This window comes from Molossus molossus, unplaced genomic scaffold (genome assembly GCF_014108415.1).
Source record: "Molossus molossus isolate mMolMol1 unplaced genomic scaffold, mMolMol1.p scaffold_m16_p_18, whole genome shotgun sequence".
Classification (NCBI taxonomy): domain Eukaryota; kingdom Metazoa; phylum Chordata; class Mammalia; order Chiroptera; family Molossidae; genus Molossus; species Molossus molossus.
The window spans coordinates 14,148,668-14,166,726 of record NW_023425353.1 but is presented as its reverse complement, the minus strand read 5'-3'; positions in this window follow the sequence as shown (position 1 = coordinate 14,166,726).

Here is an 18,059-nt window from a genome sequence, read left to right as displayed (position 1 = left end):
GATCAGTAAACTTCTCTGGCTCGTGTTGTCACCAAGACATTGCTCCTCATTGGGCTAGCTGAGTCTCCCAGGTGGACCGAATTCCCACTGATTCCCACCACCCGTGATATGCAGGCTTCCCTTCCCTTCTCTGTGGCTCTGGATTGGGGATCCCTGTGTGGGACTGAGACCCTGTGCTCCCAGGGGCCGGGGCTCCGCTGCTGCAGAATATCTCTGGCTTTCCCACCTCCCGAGTTGGTTCACCCTCTCTGTGTCTCCTCCTGCCCTGCCTCCATGTTCCCTGCTCTCACTGTTTCACATCAGCTACACTTCAATTTGTTTTCAAGCCGATCGCTCTGTAATTTAGCTGTAAATCCAATCTGGAATTGGAAGCAAGCAGAGGGAGCTTCTAGCTGCTCTGTAGCCATCTTGGAATCTACCCACAGATGTGTTTTATTAGTTTCTTTAGTCCTAACTAAACTCATTTTGTGTCTTGGGTATTTCTTTCAACATTGCACTTGCAAGATTATTCATTTTGTGTAGAGTGACAGATGGTGCTTTTTATTACTGCCTAGTATTCCACTGTGTGTGTACATATGTATCACAATGCATACATATCTATTCTAGTCATAGATATTTAATTGGTGTCCAGGATGGGCCTATTCCAGAGGTGCTGCTATTAATATTTTCCACTGGTCTTTGTGTGAGCACATGTGTGCAGTTCTTTTTGGTCACAGAGAATGTGTTTGTTCAGCTTTAGCATCCGCTGCCAGTTTTCCAAAGTGGGTGTGCCAGTTGACATCCCATGAGCAGTGTCAGACATTTGTATGTGTTTTTCTCCACATGCTTGCTCATATTCAGTGTTTTCTGTCTCCATAATTCTAGCCATTCTAATGGATGTACATACTTTTAATTTGCAATTTACATTTGGTTTTAATTTACATTTTCATGATGAGTAATAAAGTTGAAACAACTTTTTATATGATTATTGGCTATTTGGACATCCTGTTTGTGGATGTTTACTTATTCAAATATTTTGATCTTTTTTTTTTTTTTATTTGAGTGGCTGTCATTTTATTATTGGTTTGTAGGGAGTGGCCAACCATTTATAGTTTCTATTTTATTGGTGGGGAATTTTGTTTAGTTTTAATATTCATTTTAAAACATAATATCCATTAAACATCTCCCAACAAGCATTTCATTTCATTAATTATCCATTCTTGGAATAGAACATTTATTTAGCATTCTATCTTTACAAGGACAATGATAGCTGTTAGGTCTATAATAGTCAATAAAACAGACGTGGTGCCCACCCATATGACACTGTTTAATGGGAGAGACAGACAGTAAGCAAATATATATGTAATTAACAGTTGTGGACAATTACAAAAGTGCCATGAAGTATTCAAATAGGGTGGAGGAATGGAATCAAAGGGTCTTTTCCTCAGTTCCAAAAACTTCTTTGTCATTTAATGAGACCAGAAGGCTAATAAAAATGCAGTGCAAAAAATTAGGGAAGTGTGTTCCTGGCAGAGAGAACAGCATGTGCTATTACCTGAGGTGGGAAAATACTTCGCATGTTCTGAGATTTGAAAGAAGGCAGTATATCTAGAGCAGGGGTCAGTAAAAATTCTTCTGCAGAAGGTAAAATGGGAAATATTTTGGGCTTTGCAAGCCAGATGGTCTCTATTGCAAGTACTCATCTCTGCTGTTGTAGCTTGAAAGCAGTAGTAGACAGTATGTAAACAAATGAGCATGGTTGTGTTCCAATAGAACTTTGCTTACAGAAACAGGCAGGCAATGGGCCAAATTTGATCCCTTGGGCCATAGTTAGCCAACCTCTAGTCTAGATCATGGAGAAAAATGTCAATCTCTCACCTGGACTACCTCACCTGGTGCCTCACCTGCCTCCTAGCTTCCATTCCTTTGTTCCTGCCATCCATTCCCTGTGTAGTATCCACAGCAAGTGTTTACAATTCCTAAATTGCCCTGGCTGGTTTGGCTCAGTGGTTGGAGCATTGGCCTATGGACCAGAGAGTCCCGGGTTTGGTTCCCGCTAGGGGCATGTATCAAAATAAATAAATAAATAAATAAATACATACATACATACATACATACGTACATACAATTCCTAAATAGATTATAATTCTCTTCTGTGATGAAAACTCTCTGGAAGCTTCCTGCTGAAGACAGACTGAAATTTAAATCTGAGATGGACTTGGGCTGGGTGGGGTAGGAATTTGTAAGTCATTGCCTTGTAGCCTTAATTTTACCATTCAGTACTGAACTTTGCCTTACATCTCCATGCTGGGGATCTGGTGATGAATGTGGCAGAAAAGGGAGGGGACTTGATGTCATCTGTGGTCTCCAACTGCTCTTCAGCTAAGGGCCATCTCTCCCTCTTCTGAATACCCACAGATACATTCCTTTGTGCCCTCGTCATTGTCTACCTGCTATTGTACGTCAATAGGAAAAGCCCTCTGGGCGGTGGCTTTGTGGGGTCTGGCCTCAGGTCCATGGTCCTGTGTAGATGCGTAGTCCTTGCTGAGTGGATGAGAGGATGGATGGATTTCACTGTACTCGACACCCTTCACACACGGAGAGTAAAAATGTGAATGAAAGAGTGAAAGGATTGGGTATCGGAGGAGAAAGAAGTACCAAGGGGACCCTGAAGCTTTAAGCCTGGGCACCAGGCACAGGCGTGCCATAATCAGAAACTGAAAAGTCAAAAGAAGGTGCTGATTTTTCGGGTTCCAGACATGATGGATCTCTGGCGGGAGACATCAGCAGTGCCCAAGGCAGATGAAATGGGGTCTGGAGCTTGGGGGAGGGGCTGGGGTGGGGCCAGAGGGCAGGAATAATCTATTTGAGTAAAAGAATTGAAGCTGGAATAGATTCTATCTGAGACATAAAAATAAGGACAAAAAGTGTGTTAAAAGGTAAGATAGGAGAGAGAGAAAATTTACCATGAATGGCAGAACTGAATAACTATAAGATTCGTAGATTTATGAATAATAAAGTTATCCAATAGGAGTGAAAAGCTAAATAGGCCCTCGAGGTCAAAGCTATGGTTATTCATTGACTTTCCTAGGAAGTTACATTAAAATTCACAAAGTAGAGGAGGAAGTCATTAATCTAGATTCTTAACAAGATACTCATATTTTTAATTAAAAAATTAGTCCTCTCTTCTTTCTACACTATACTGTAAAAAAGCACACAGTAATGTATTCTTAAATTTCTTTTTCTATATTGATTTTAGAGAGAGAGGAAGGAAGAGGGAGCTGGAAACATCGATGAGAGAGAACATTGATTGGCCTCCTCCTGAATACCTCCCACTGGGGATCAGGCTCACAACCTGGTCATGTGCCCTGACCAGGAATCGAACTGGCGACCTCTTGGTGCATAGGTCGACGCTCAACCTCTGAGCCACACCAGCCGGGCCAAAGTAATGTATTCTGAAGTTAAATAGGGCTTGGGTTCAAGTGCTAATTCCAGCTATTTGACCATAGAAACTATCTTAACTGCTCTATGATTCAGTTCCCACATATTTAAAAGGGGATCATAATTGTATATTCCCCAGAACACGTTTGTAAGGACTAAATGAGATGATAAGCGTGGAAACCTCTGGCACCAGAAGGGTGCAAAGACAGACGTTAGCAATGTGAGTTAAAAGCGTTTTCATCACTATGGCAGTGAAGGCTGTCTCGACGTCCTTGATTGGGATGCACCGTACGTACAGCAGCGGGCGCGGCTGGTGCAGCCAGCTGGAGAGGCTGGCTCCTGGCTCCGCCTCTGACATCTGGACAGCCTGTCTGTTTCCTCCCCTGTAAATGGGGGCGGGGGGTGGGGGGGATAGCACTGTCTTCCCAAGAATTAAAGAGTTAATACTCTGCAGCCTCTTAAAATAGTGCCAGTCACATAAAAATTTCTCAATAAATATTATCATCATTACTGTTATTAAATATGTAGCCGTTTTAAAGCAAAATCCAATGCAAATATTTGTAGTTGCTATTTGAGGTCATCTTGGGACTTTACAAAAGACTATCATAAAATTTAACATCCAAAACCAAATAAATTATATCTGACATCTACTCTTCAAAGTTCAGAAATCTGCCCAAACCAAGGTAGCGGGTTAATAGGAAATCGCAACGGACCATAAGCCCCACGAAGGAGCTCCCCCGCGGTGCCTCAGCTGTCCTCCCCTCTGGGCGTGAACCCCTCCCTCATTCTCTTTCCCCCTCCCTCATTCTCTCTTTCCCCCTCCCTCATTCTCTTTCCCCCTCCGTCCCAAAACACCCCCAGTGGAGAAAGCTGCCTTATAGTCTGCGGAGGGTGTGGACTAGAGCCCAGCGAGTTTGCTCAGGTTCAGCAGGTGATTCCGTGGGAGGCAGAGCAAGGGGGGACTCGGAGGCCCAGAGTGAGTATTGAGGGGACCACAGAAAGGAGGCCCAGCATTGAGAGTATTGTTGAAAAAATTACCCTGTAGTGGGGAGCTTTAAAGAGGATCTCGACAGAAGTGGTCGATAGGATGTGTGGAGGAGCAGCCTGGAATGATGTCAGGGAGGAGGAATTCCTGCATCCTGCCCTGGAGTGAACAACGGCCCAACGCAGTAAGGACCACGGAGCCCAGCAGCTGCACAGCAGCATCGAGGCTTCCAGATGCCTTCCTGTATCCAGCTGCAAGGCGAAGGTCACACGCGGCCCCTGCTCCAGGTTCCTCTGCTGCCGCCGTGAGGCCCTGTGTGCCTCCGTTTCTCATATCACACGGGGAGGCAGGCAGCGTCCACTTCACAGGACTACTGGTGGACTGCAGATTTGAAAAGCGATGGGAGCCCGGCACTGTTTGCTCTCAGCATCATTGTTATTGTTGCATCATTAGAAGGGCCTGTCTTCGGATGAAGCTGTCGTTGCAAAAGAGGCACGTGGCAAGGTGAAGCCTTGCGGAGGCAGAGGAGCGAGTGGGTTTAGAGCAGGGCCTTGAAGTCAGGCAGCACTGTGCCTCAATCCCGCTTCTCACCCTTTCTAGCCGGATGACCTCGGACCAGTCATTATTGCTTGAGGCCACAGTTTCCTCATCTGAAAAATGGGAATGCTAATCACACCTGCCGCACACAATTGAGAGGACTAAATAACAGGAAGCATGAAAAGCACTTGGCGCAACGTCTACATATACCACATAATCCATAAGTAATAGTCATTATTAAAATCGAGACCTGGAACATCGTTCCCAGCTGGAAGGAGCGCCAAGTGGAGGCAGCGTCGTGGAGCCCAGCGGGTTTCTGGGGCCTGCAGAGGAGGCTTACTCAGGCGAGGCTTGGGGAAGGCTGCCCCATCCTGCACTGGGTGCAGTCACTGCCTCTCGGGCAGGAAGGTCTTTGCTTCCCCCACTGGGCTGTCAAAAGATCAGCAGCCAAAATGACTGCGGTGGCCGTGGGTAATTATGAGGGCTGTGGCCTGCATTGTTGCTAAGCCGGGGGAGGGGATGAGAGAGGAGGGCAGAGGGGCCCAGAACTGCTTTCAGTCACTCAGGAAGCAGTCATTCTTCCAGGGAGGTCATGACCTCTATCCTTGGAGTAACTACACCTACATTCTCTTGTGACTAACACAAGACACTTTGCCCTCATTGCTGGAAATAAAAAAAGATTCATAAGGGAATTAATAAACAAGCCAAAGAAAATTCGCGTCTGCCTTTTGATTACAGAAGAGTGATTGCTATGCTAATCATAATCAGCACCAAGGTCAAAAGTTCCCACCACTCCAGAATGAACATTTAGAAAATAAATTAACCAGAATACCGATGCTATTTCTGAATTCCCAGCTCACATGGGTTCGAGAGAGACATGTATCTTTTAAGTATCTTTCAAGATGAGCCATATAATGCTAATCCATCGATTGAATACATGTCACTGCAGACCTGCTATGGCCAAGGCAGAGGGGAACCATTAGGAGGCGTGTGAGTCAGGGCGACCACTTAGACTCTGCAGTCAAGAGTGGTGATTTGTTTCCCTGCGTATCTGGCAGGTATCACAATAGGATGTATTGAAAGTACTTAGGTCTCTGGTTAATGTGAGTGATGAAATGTAAATGTATTTGGAGAATTGTCATGCATTTTCATTTCCTCCTGGGTGTTGGTGTCTCCCATAAAACTAAAATAACCCTTTAGTGTTTATGATTTTATAAAGTTAGACCCCTACCTCACATCATAAACAAAAATAGATTCTAATTATAAAACAAAGCAAAATAAAAGTTTAAGGATATTAGAAAAAATATAGAATAATATTTGTATAATCTTGGGATGGGGGTGCTTTCTTTTTTTCTTTTTTTTTTTTTTTATCCTCACCCGAGGATATTTTTCCATTTTTTGTACAGATAGAGTGAGAGGGAGAGAGAGAGAAACATCGACGTGAAGGGACACATCGAGTGGCTGCCACCCGCACGACCAACCAGGGCTGGGGACAAACTGCAACCGAAGTATGTGCCCTTAGCGGGAACCGAACCCGGGTCTCTCCGGACCGCAGGCCAACGCTCTAACTGCTGAGCCAAACTGGCCAGGGCGGGGGGGGGGGGGGGGGGGGGGCCTTCTTAACTACAGGACAACGTCAGAGCCACCAAGCACAAAAGAACCAATTTATATATAAATTTAAAAAAAATTTTTTTATAACAAAAGATACCATAACCAATATAAAAAGATTAACAGTATACCAGAAGAAAGTGCCTCAAGACATAAAAAGGTGTACTATCACTAGTTATCAAAAAAGTCTTCAAATCTATAAGAAAAAAGACAAGACTAGAGAAAAATCATAAAATGATACAGAAAAACAGTTCCATTGCAAGTAAAATATAAATGACCAGTAAACATTTTAAAAGACGTTTGATTAGTAGTCAGGGGAAAACAAATTAAAAAGGGAGAAAGAGAGATTACTTCTTGCCCATTGAGTTGGCAAAAATTTAAAAAGAAAACTGTGGTTTGATGATGTGGAGAAAGGGCAGATCACACCCAGCGGAGGGGTGCGGGGCCGTCGGAACATGCTTGGAGAACGACCTCCTAGGGGCTACAGAAGTCAACGTGCAAGCGTCTAACCTAGTGATTCTATGTTTGTACATCTACTCCAAGCTGAAGAATGTATGTGTACTGGACGAGAAATTTTGTTGTAGCATTATTGATAATAATACAGTAAAAGAAACAAGCTGAATGTTTATCTGTTGGTGAACAATTCAATAAATCAGTATATCTATGCCTGGGAATATATATATATATATATATATATATGTATATGTATATGTATATGTATATGTATATGTATATGTATATGTATATGTATAAATGTATATATATACACATACACACCCATATATATATATATATATATATATATATATATATATATTTTAATTCTCACCTGAAGATAATTTTTTTCCCATTCATTTTCAGGAAGGGAGGGAGGAAGAGAGAGAGATCAATGTGAGAGGGACACACAGATTGGTTGCCTCCTGCACAACCACTACCAGGGCCAGGAATGGAACCACAACCAAGGTACATGCCCTTGACCGGAATCAAACCCACAACTCTTTGGTCTGTGGGCTGACGTTCCAACCATTGAGCCATACTGGCCCGGGCAAATGCCTTGGAGTTTCAAGCAACTATTAAAAAGAATGTGTTAGAAACATACTTATTGATGATGTCCATGTTATATTGTTAAAAGAAAGAAAAGCAAAGTTCTGAGCCTGGCTGCCACTGCCGGTGTGTTATGAAGTCCAGCGGATAAAATGACTGGAACTCTCATTGCTGTTCAGGTGGGCCAGGCCACGGGACAAGTCTGCACCTGTGTACCCGCGCACGGAGGAAGGAAGGAAAGGAAACAATGCCCAGTGGCAGGGGACACAGGAAGAGAAAGAATATTCATTTTTTTGTATATACTTCTATAATCTTTAAATTTATTTAGTGAGTATGTATTATTTTTGTAATTTAAGGAAAAAAGTTGACTCCAAATAATGGATATGTAAATAATAATTCTGATTTGTACATTTTACAATGATCACTTACAAGCTGCGGACACTTTTAATGGCCACTATTTAGCTGTGAGTTTCTTTAAAAGCGCATAAACATTGAAAAGATTACATTTTTCCCGGTATTTCTTTCCTGGCCATCAGAGAGAAAGTCCTGAGTGAAGACATCAAAGCCTGCCCTAGCTAGTGTGGCACAGTGGTTGGACCATCAGCCCATGCACAGAAGGGTCGCAAGTTCTAGTCCCAGTCAAGGGCACCCAGTTTGTTCCTGGGTTGAATGTTCAATCCCCGGCCCCAGTCTCTATTTCTCTCTACCCCTCCCTCCTTTTCTTTCACTCTCTCTAAAAATCAATGGATAAAATATCCTCGAGCAAGGATTAACAAAACAAAATAAAACAGAAATCAAGGTGCTAAGGAACTTTCCGATTAGCTTGGAGATCACCCCACCCTATACCTGATCCAATGCTCAAAGCCCTACTTCCATCTCCTGTACCTACTGAGAGGCAGTCCATCCTGGGGCGCCCCCCCCTTCTCCAGACGTCCTGTTTCACGTCCACAGTCTTTCTCATGTTCAGTCAGAGCGTCCTGCCCAAGGCTCTCAGTGGCTGAAACGGCTTAGCCCGCAGGCCTTGCTCAGACAGACATCGGTTTGTCCACGTCCTCATGTCCTCATCTATAGAAGAGGGTCACGGTCACTCAGTGGTGTAGGCAGAAGGATTAATTTAGATCATGTCTGCCAAATGCCGAGCCGAGAGCTTGACACAATATAGGCTTTCAGCGAATGGTGGCTGCTCTGATTAGTCTTGGAGCCACAGGTGGAGATGGCTTTTACCTGTCCTAACACACAGCACAGGACTGGCATTTTTTATTCAGTAACTTACTCGTTCACTCATTCATCCATTTAATAGATATCCAAAGGCCCTGGCCTGGCTGCAGGGCCCTATACAGTCCAGCGGCATCCGCCCGCCCAGATCTCCCTGCTAACGCTCTTACCTTACCTCTCACCCTCCTTACTCATCCACTTCAGCCAGCCACACTGGCCTTCTTGCTGTTTCTTAAACATACTGAGCATGCTCCTGCCCCAGGACCTTTGCTGTTACTGTTGGTTCTTCCTGGAATACTCCACTCAGCAGTCACTCACTTCATTCACCTGTCTGCTCACATGTCACCCAACAAAAGAGGCCGACCTAGACTGTAACACCACTGCCCATCACCCTCAGTCCTCCTTGCTCTATTTTTCTTCAAAGCACCAACATCTATTTATTTATCGTGCCCGCCAATTAGGATGTAAGCCTCTTAGTAAAAGGGAACTCTTTTTTTTTTCCTCTTTTGCGTCCCCAGTGCTTAGAGAAGAACCTGGCACATCGTAGGCACTCAATAAATAAATGTTGGGCGAATGTGTTAAGCAAAATATCTGAGGACTCCTGTGAGCAAGGTGTGTTCCTGCCAAGCGAGGTGTGCTCCTACCCAGCTAGGTGTGCTCCTACCCAGCTAGGTGTGCTCCTGCGAGCTAGATGTGCTCCTACCTAGCTAGGTGTGCTCCTGCGAGCTAGGTGTGCTCCTACCCAGCTAGGTGTGCTCCTTCCGAGCTAGGTGTGCTCCTGCCGAGCTAGGTGTGCTCCTACCCAGCTAGGTGTGCTCCTGCGAGCTAGATGTGCTCCTGCGAGCTAGGTGTGCTCCTACCCAGCTAGGTGTGCTCCTGCGAGCTAGGCGTGCTCCTGCGAGCTAGGTGTGCTCCTACCCAGCTAGGTGTGCTCCTGCGAGCTAGGCGTGCTCCTGCGAGCGAGGTGTGCTCCTACCCAGCTAGGTGTGCTCCTGCGAGCTAGGTGTGCTCCTACCCAGCTAGGTGTGCTCCTTCCGAGCTAGGTGTGCTCCTGCCGAGCTAGGTGTGCTCCTACCCAGCTAGGTGTGCTCCTGCGAGCTAGATGTGCTCCTGCGAGCTAGGTGTGCTCCTACCCAGCTAGGTGTGCTCCTGCGAGCTAGGCGTGCTCCTGCGAGCGAAGTGTGCTCCTACCCAGCTAGGTGTGCTCCTGCGAGCGAGGTGTGCTCCTACCCAGCTAGGTGTGCTCCTGCGAGCTAGGTGTGCTCCTACCCAGCTAGGTGTGCTCCTGCGAGCTAGGTGTGCTCCTACCGAGCGAGGTGTGCTCCTGCAAGCTAGGTGTGCTCCTGCTGAGTGAGGTGTGCTCCTGCTGAGTGAGGTGTGCTCCTGCCAAGGCAAATACAAACATCCCAGCACTGTCTGCTTCCATCACAGAGCTTTGTCCTGACAGCGTGTTTCTAACACACCGGCCAGCCGGCTGTCACAGTGCGTGTCGCTTATGTACAGGTATCTTCATGCCGAGGGTAATAAAACAGCCCCATGGCACCCAAATCCTCAGCTTGAGTGACTGGTTAACTGTTAGACCATAAATAATCGACTTGGCAAGAAATCTTCTTACTTCAGTGTGTGGTGGTGCGCCGTCGCCTCCTGGACTCCATCTGACACTGGCAGGTTACAGACTAAGTAGCAATCCTAAAGGAACTGTGGTCTAGTCACACAGGCCTGAGACAAAGGAGGCAGGACCCAGAAAATTCGGGGGTGCAGAGATGTGGCCAGGGCCAAGCTCACAAGCTGTGCTCTCTGTGTGCATTTATGAAGGCAACAACTTTCGACTGTTGTTTGTCCCAGTGAGCTGTGGAGAGGGCACTCACTGTGACCATCCCAAGGATGGATGACTCTCGGTAATCTGCGAATCCAGGGACTGTCTCTGCACCGAGACCTCGAGCAGGCAGGGAGGATTCTGTGTGTTCAGCACTTTGCTGGTTCAGGTCACAGCACGACAGACCTGGATCTGAATTCAGGCTCTGCTATTTTCTAGCCAAGTGACCTTGAACAAGTCAGTTGACCTTTTTCGAACCTCAGTTTCTACAACTCTGAATGGGATGAAAAGGTTCTGATCTCATTATTAAGGGCCAAGCGCCTACTGCACATATGGTATTTGGCACACTGCCGGCCACATGCGTGGGCCCGGTTATCCTAACTGGTTGTTTCAATGAGCCTTAACACCGCATTTAAGGACCCCCTCCCTCATCCTAAATGGATGGTTGTTTGTATGTATGTCCTGTACGACAACCAGATACAAACACGAGGCAGATGTGGGGATGTATCTCTTTCTAACACAAGAAATAGTATCATTGAAATAGTCTCATGGAGCAGAGAAGTCCTGTGGAATAAATACGATTTGGTGACAGTCCCAGTCATTTCTATACCAAATAATTGAATTATAGTTTGAACTATGTCAACTTCATGATTCACCGTAATGGGATGGACATGGGACAGCAGGACCCCCAGCCCAGAGGTTGGAGGATGAGGGCTCCAGGTGATCACTACCTGGCCTTGGGTCCCTTCCCCTCTGAGCCTGGGTTTCTCAATTGCGCATCAAGAATGTGTCAGCCAGATGCTTCCCTTGTAAGCAGCCTCAGACCCCACATACCCTAGACCCCATTATTAGATAGAGATCTGCTCTCCTTAATTGAGGATTTGTATTAAAATAGGATGCAGCGAATGGGAGCAAGCAGGGACACCAGAATCTTCTCCTGCTTTCTCATCCACCCCTGGAGAACTGATTGTTATCTTCGAGGTGGGATCGTTTGAAAACTCTCACAGCTGTGTGTAGACATTGATTTTCTTCCTGTTGTTACTCGGGCTTGTTGGTCCTCACACTGTGGTTTGTACAAAATTTGCTATTTACTGTTGATGACCTAAAAACGCATTTTCTACTTCATTTGTAATGGTATTTTTCGCATGTACAATTTTTCTCTGACTTTAGAGCATAACTTCCAGGAGCGTGGGACCTCATTAAAAAGAAAGGAAAACACTGGATGAGATTATTTCTATGGTTTCTTCCCTGCCCGGAAAATAAAGGTGACAGTGATGCTGTTTCCAAGTAAGACACTGAAAATCAAATTGGGTCACCTTCCTGAGGACCTGGCACGCTGTCTCACAGAAATGTTAGCTGCAGGATTGGCCAAGGGGCGATTGGAACAGATATTTTTGAATCATCTGCACTACACCCCAGATCTGCAGGGAGGATGGGGGTAACCTGGATAGAGCTCCCTTTTAAAACCCGGATGCAAGGGGAGTGGAGGGAGGCGGAGCTGTCAGTGGAAGAGCTGAACCTGCAAGGGTGGCGAGGTGTGCACACCGCCCTTAAGAACCTATTGAGATGTTCAAGTTGAAGAGGGATTCTGTTTAGTCCCAGTCCCTGACGGAGAGGGACTTTCTTGGTGGGTTGGAGAGCCTTTAAGAATTTAGTTCAAAACCTGGATGTGTGGCTCCTGGGCATCTTATGGAAGTGTCTCCCCGTGATGACTGTCCTTTCCTCCTGCCTCGAAGAGCCCCATGTTCAACCACAGGCCTGGTCGCATGACAAGGGGACCGCAGCCAGGGGCTCTGTAGGCCACTGCACCTTAGAGAGGGTTGTCATCTTGCAGCTGCAAAGACAGCCAGGCCTTCAGGGTCTGGACCCTTGGGCACCACTCGACAGGGTCAATCCCCAGAGGTATCTAGGCACTGTCTTGGCAGGTCTCCTGATATGGGTTCAAGTTCTGCTACTTCCTGGGCCTGTCGGTTGAGATATGAGTGCTAGCATGCACCTGTGCTGGGTGGGGAGCAGCGCTTCAGCATTTTGGAGAGAGCGTGGAACAGGATGCCATTCAGGACGAGGGGGAGGCTTCTCTGAGACAGATTGGTTCAAGAACCAGCTGAGTCCGCTGTTTATATACATTTCTGCAAAGGAAGTGCAGAGATTGCTGTGTACTTTCTGAAACAGTGACATAAATGCCAAGTGTCAAAGGGCTGTGGGACAGCAAAAACTGAGCTCTGGGACCCAGCAAGTCCCCATCTTTCCTGGGCAGTGTTATTAGCAGCTAGGTGCCCAGGAAGAGACAGCTGTCCCTGCTCCTACCGTGTGTGTGTGTGTGTGTGTGTGTGTGTGTGTAGGTGGATGTCTCTTCATCTCTGTCCAAAGCCCTGCAGAAACCCAATACCGGCCCCATGGGCTGGTGTAAAACCTAAATGAAAGCATGAATATAAACATTTAGCACAGTCTCTGGAATATATTAAGTGTCTAATTAATGGAATTGTTGCTGCTGCTGTTTTATCTGGAGGGATCTGCAGGAGCGGGGAGTGAGTTGCGAGAGGATGAAGCGACCAGGTTAAGGGTCTGATTCCTCTCTCATTATCTAAACCCTCAAGGACAGGGAAAGCCCATCCTCTGCTGGCCACTCTGTCTTAAATGAGGGTCAAGGTCAAGGTCAAGATTCTCTCCCCCCCACCACCCTGTGTCTTTCAGCCTTGAAAGATGTTTAGCAGAGTTTGGGGAGAGTTAAGCAGATTTACACCTCACACATTTCAAGTAGAAAACACACCCTTCACCCCAGGACTGGCTCCACCTCCTGGGTTCTACCCCCTTTCCCTCTGCTTTCCAGAGATGAAGACAATTTCCCTTCACCTATGAGTTCAGAGATTCCTTTCACAGTCTGGTGCCTGTGCACCTGACACCAAGAAATGTCACCTCTTGACATTATCTTTTAGTTCTGCTGAAAAACAGACACACACCGGACCCAAGGCCTGTGAGTTTCTTGTTGGCCTCTCAGGATGTCCTCTCTCCTCAGATGACCGATGACATGAAAGGTCTTGCCTTGGGCCATTTTCTGGTCCAGTCTCTGACAACAGTACCTTGTTCCCAGGCCTCCCACAACAATGGGAGGTGACAAGGACTCTTTCCAGCAGTAAAAGTGTGAGCGGATGCAGAGCACATATAGACCCCAGGCATGTCCATCCCCAGATGACAGGTACCAGGCCCGTCCTATAAAGAGAAAGGTTCCCTACGTAGAGCCGGAAGGCCTGCGCTCTCCCAAGCCTCAGTTTTCTGGTCTGGGAAGTGGGGATGGCCGTTTCCTGCCTGCCTCACAGGAGGGAGGCCAGAACGAGTGTTCTGCAAGCTCTTTGCAAACGGGTGCCTCTGATGTGTCTGTGCAGAGGAAACCTGATCGATAGTCAAGAACAACAGTGAGCACGGATGTGCTCATCCAACGACAGGCCACCTGGAGGGCCACAGCAGCAGTCGGTCATGCGCCCCTGAAAGTCCCCTTTCAAGGGTTCTGGGAGATTCTAGCAAATACTGAAAAACAGGAGCGTGGGGAGGAACAAAAGAAGACGTTAACGTGAGAGTGAAGAACTATGGAGATCCTATGTCTTGTATTCATTCATTCATTCTGTTACCTGACAGACATCACTGATCCTGGGGATACAGAGAAAAGCCACACACTCTCCCTCCCAGAAGTCCTGACGATCCTGGAGGAAGTTGGAAGGTGTGTCCCTAAGAGTATTTTTAGCGTTTGCTAAAATAGAGGCAGTCACCTTGATGTCTTTTTTAAGAACTAGGAGCAAAAAGGGGTGATCATAGTGTTGGGATGCCTACTGCCTGGGCCCCCCCCGGCGGACCTCTGAGGCCGAGCCTGAGCCCCCCCACCCCCCAGTCGAGGACCTGGGAGGGAATCTTTTTAATTGACCAGGAATTGCCAAGTCCTTACAAAGCCAGGGGGGAGCCATTCCAGCGGCAGAAGCAGAATAACAATTTAGATAATGAATTCCCCGTTTTGTCCTCTTCTTTGAAACTAAACACATTGCCCTAACCTTTGGACTCAACTGTAATTTTAATACCTACCTGCAGCATGGGTATAGAGGGAGGCTGATGTATCATCCATGAGCTGGTGGGTTTCTTTAAATTAAACCAGTATTTTCCAGGTTTGGACTTAGTTTTATTCTGATCCATCTGAAGAAAGCAACGGGAAACCCAGGCCAGTCTGCTGCAGGCCCCATCCTGTATAGCAGAGAGAACTCAAAGGGGAGAGAGGATTTTAATTTCCACATGCTAGGGTGACCCTTGGGCTCATGATACACTTATCAGAAGCTGTTAACAATTGACAATCATTGTAATTGTCCCACCACTTTCTGAAAATGAATCCAATTGCTTCTATAATACCTTTCAGCACGCCATTCTCTAAGAATGAGATGATGGATTAGTCTATTATTTGACCAACCAAAACCATGACAGGCGATGACATATATGTGCTTTATAGTCTCTGGATTAATGAAAGTGTAATTAAAACAAGAGGAATTTTCCACAAATGAGTGTTTCAGGACTGATGTGAAAAAAAAAATTTTTAAGTGTGTGAGTGTGTGTGTACGTGTATGTGTGTGTACGTGCGTGTTTAACCAAAGAGATTTGGGCCGGGCACAGAGTCCCTGGACGGCGCTAAGCCCCACAGTAAGTTAGAGAGGGCTGTCCTCTGCAGCCTGGACTGAGTGTTATGAGCGTTTTGACAGTCGCATTGAGCCCGTGGGGTGTGCCTGTGTAACAGGACTTGGAGCAGTAAGATGTTTGGGATTGCAACATTTTAAATAGAACGTGTAATTACCCTAGGCTCTCTCCTTTATTATTACCCCTTGCCCCCAGTCAGGAAATATTACAACAAAATGAAGACTATTCCAGAGAAGAGGAGAAAAGATAAAAGCCCTTTTAAAAAAGCAATAACTTAGCACACTGATGTTTCAAATACAATAATATCCGCTCTCCATTTTTATTTAAAATCGCTTGTATTAGACGACCAGTTCATCACCAGTAATCACTTCAGCACCTTCTGTGTTAGTCTGTCGCAACTACAGTCCCACTTACAAATTTAAGTACATGCAAAATTCCATCAACTGACAGTGTGTCCCGTTTCGTGTTCATGAAATTTGGTTTTAGGCAACATCATGGACGTTCTCGTTTGCTAGTTTAGTCCCTGTAAGTAGGCAGTGGAGGCCCAAGGATGGTAACATAGAGCAAATCAACATGGCAGGTTTCACCAAGTTTTATTGATGCTTAAAGTCCCAAAATGATATCTTTTAAATTTCTCCAAAAACAATTCTCAGGAGAACTTTGCTGTGCGTGTATAAAGGCAGTTGACCTTTTAGGGATGTACACTCTCCATATTTGAGCAACCAACATATAACACGAAAGCACCCGCTGCCGTGCCCTGCCAAATCCCCTGCGGAGATTCCCAGGTCATAAAGGGGCGGCAGTGCTGGAGTCCAGGCTGAGAAAGCTCCACGGGCCTCGTGGGCTTACCGACTTGCAATCTCGGCGGTTCGCTGGTGACAGCGGGTCCCCTCCGTCCTGACCAGGATGGGAAGCTGATGGCTGGTGGAAGTCATGTTAATCAACCTGCCCTCAGCCGGGAGTGTGTACAGTGTGTACAGCATTTCAACGCTCAGCTGTGCGAGGAGGTCATTCGCTCCCAGCTTTATCAGCCACGTGGCCAGCCCTTCCCACACATGGAAAAGAGAGAGCAAAGCTGGTCCCTGGATGTTTCGGGAAGCAGAAGGTGCAGGGACCCTGTGAGGTGCCGCAGAGAGTCGCCTGGCCTTCCTGCGTCAGGTCCGCGGTCTGTGGCTCAGAGGTGTCTCTGCTCCCGTTGACTTTTCTGGATAAGTTCATGGAGCTGAGGACACTTTGCATCCTGTCTCAAGTTTTGGATTCAGATTAAAATGGCAAAGGCTCTTCCTGTTTCTGAAGTTACCTTAAGTCTGGTTTGAAGGGAGCTAACAGGCTGTAGCCTGGTCCCAGCACCCCTCCCCAAGAATGTAAGATAGATTTAAACATCGGCCTGTATTCTCACGATGGGGGGATGAGGTGGAAGGGCTTGCGACTGGCCATGAGGCTTTGCCACCTGACTGGTGACCGGGTCCCAGGTTCCTCCTGCATAGATGACTTGGCACGATGCCCTGGGGACATAAGGAACCGAGCGTGCTGGTGGAGGAGAGAGAGCAGCAGCCAGGAGCCCGGGGCCGGGGGCCGGAGCCTGGGCCGGGGGCTGGAGCCGGGGGCCGGGGGCCGGGGGCCGGGGGCCGGGAGCCAGGGCCAGGAGCCGAGGCCGGGGCCTGGGGCCTGGGGCCAGGGCCCAGGCCAGAGTTGGGAGGCCTACGCTCCTCTGGCCCCAGGGACTCACTCTGGGTGTTGGAAGGCAACTCCTCTCTCTTTGTTGTCTTCATTCTCAAAATGCGAGGCTAGGACCAGGTGACGGTGTTACTGCTCTTTACCCACCCTGCTTGGAAAGCCCAGTTCCAGGTGCTGGGTCTTACAGCGAGGTGGGCTGAGCAGGGCGCTGGGGCGGTCCCGTCTGAGCTGCGTCCGGCCCCACGTGGGCTCCGTGGCCGTGGGCGATGCCTGGCCGCTCCTGCCCCACCTCCTCATAGACCATGGGGCGATGGCGACCTCCTCTGAGGAGGTGGTGTGAAGGTGTAAATTAAATGAATGAAAGCAATGCACTTTTGTTAATGCTCGCACAGTGCCTGGCACATGGTGCCTGCTTGTGTTGGCTCCTAGGGCCACCATCACAGTCACTCAAACTGAGGCCGTTAGAATAACACGCTTCTTATCTTACAGCTGTGTAGCTTTGAAGGACGACGTGGGTCTCGTGGGGCTAGAATCAGGATACCAACAGGACCCTGGCTGGTGTGGCACAGTTGACTGAGCTCAGAGGTCGCCAGTTCGAGTCCTGGTCAGAGCACATGCCCGGGTTGTGGGCCCAATCCCCAGGTTGGGGGTGTGCAGGAGACAGCCAGTTGATGTTCTCTCTCATCGATGTTTCTCTCCTTCTCCCTCTCATTTCTTCTCCCTCTAAAATCAATAAAGAAAGAAAAAATAAAGACAAGATTAAGTTAAAACAAGGCAGTCTGGGTAGATCCTGACCCAGTCTGAATGGTGTTGGTATAAGAAGAAATCTGGGTGCAGTGACCCCTGACAGGCATGTGCACGGAGGAGTGGCCGTGTGAGGACACAGCAAAGGTGCCATCTGCAAGGCAAGGAGAGAGGTCTCGGGACCTGGGACACCTTGCTCTTGGCCTTCCAGCCTCTAGAACTGTGAGCAAATAAATATATTGTTCAAGCCCCCCAGCCTGTGGGATCCCATAATGGCAACCTTAGCAAAGTGACACGGCATCTCTAGGGGAGAATGTGTTTCCTCGCCTTTTCTGCTTCTGCGCT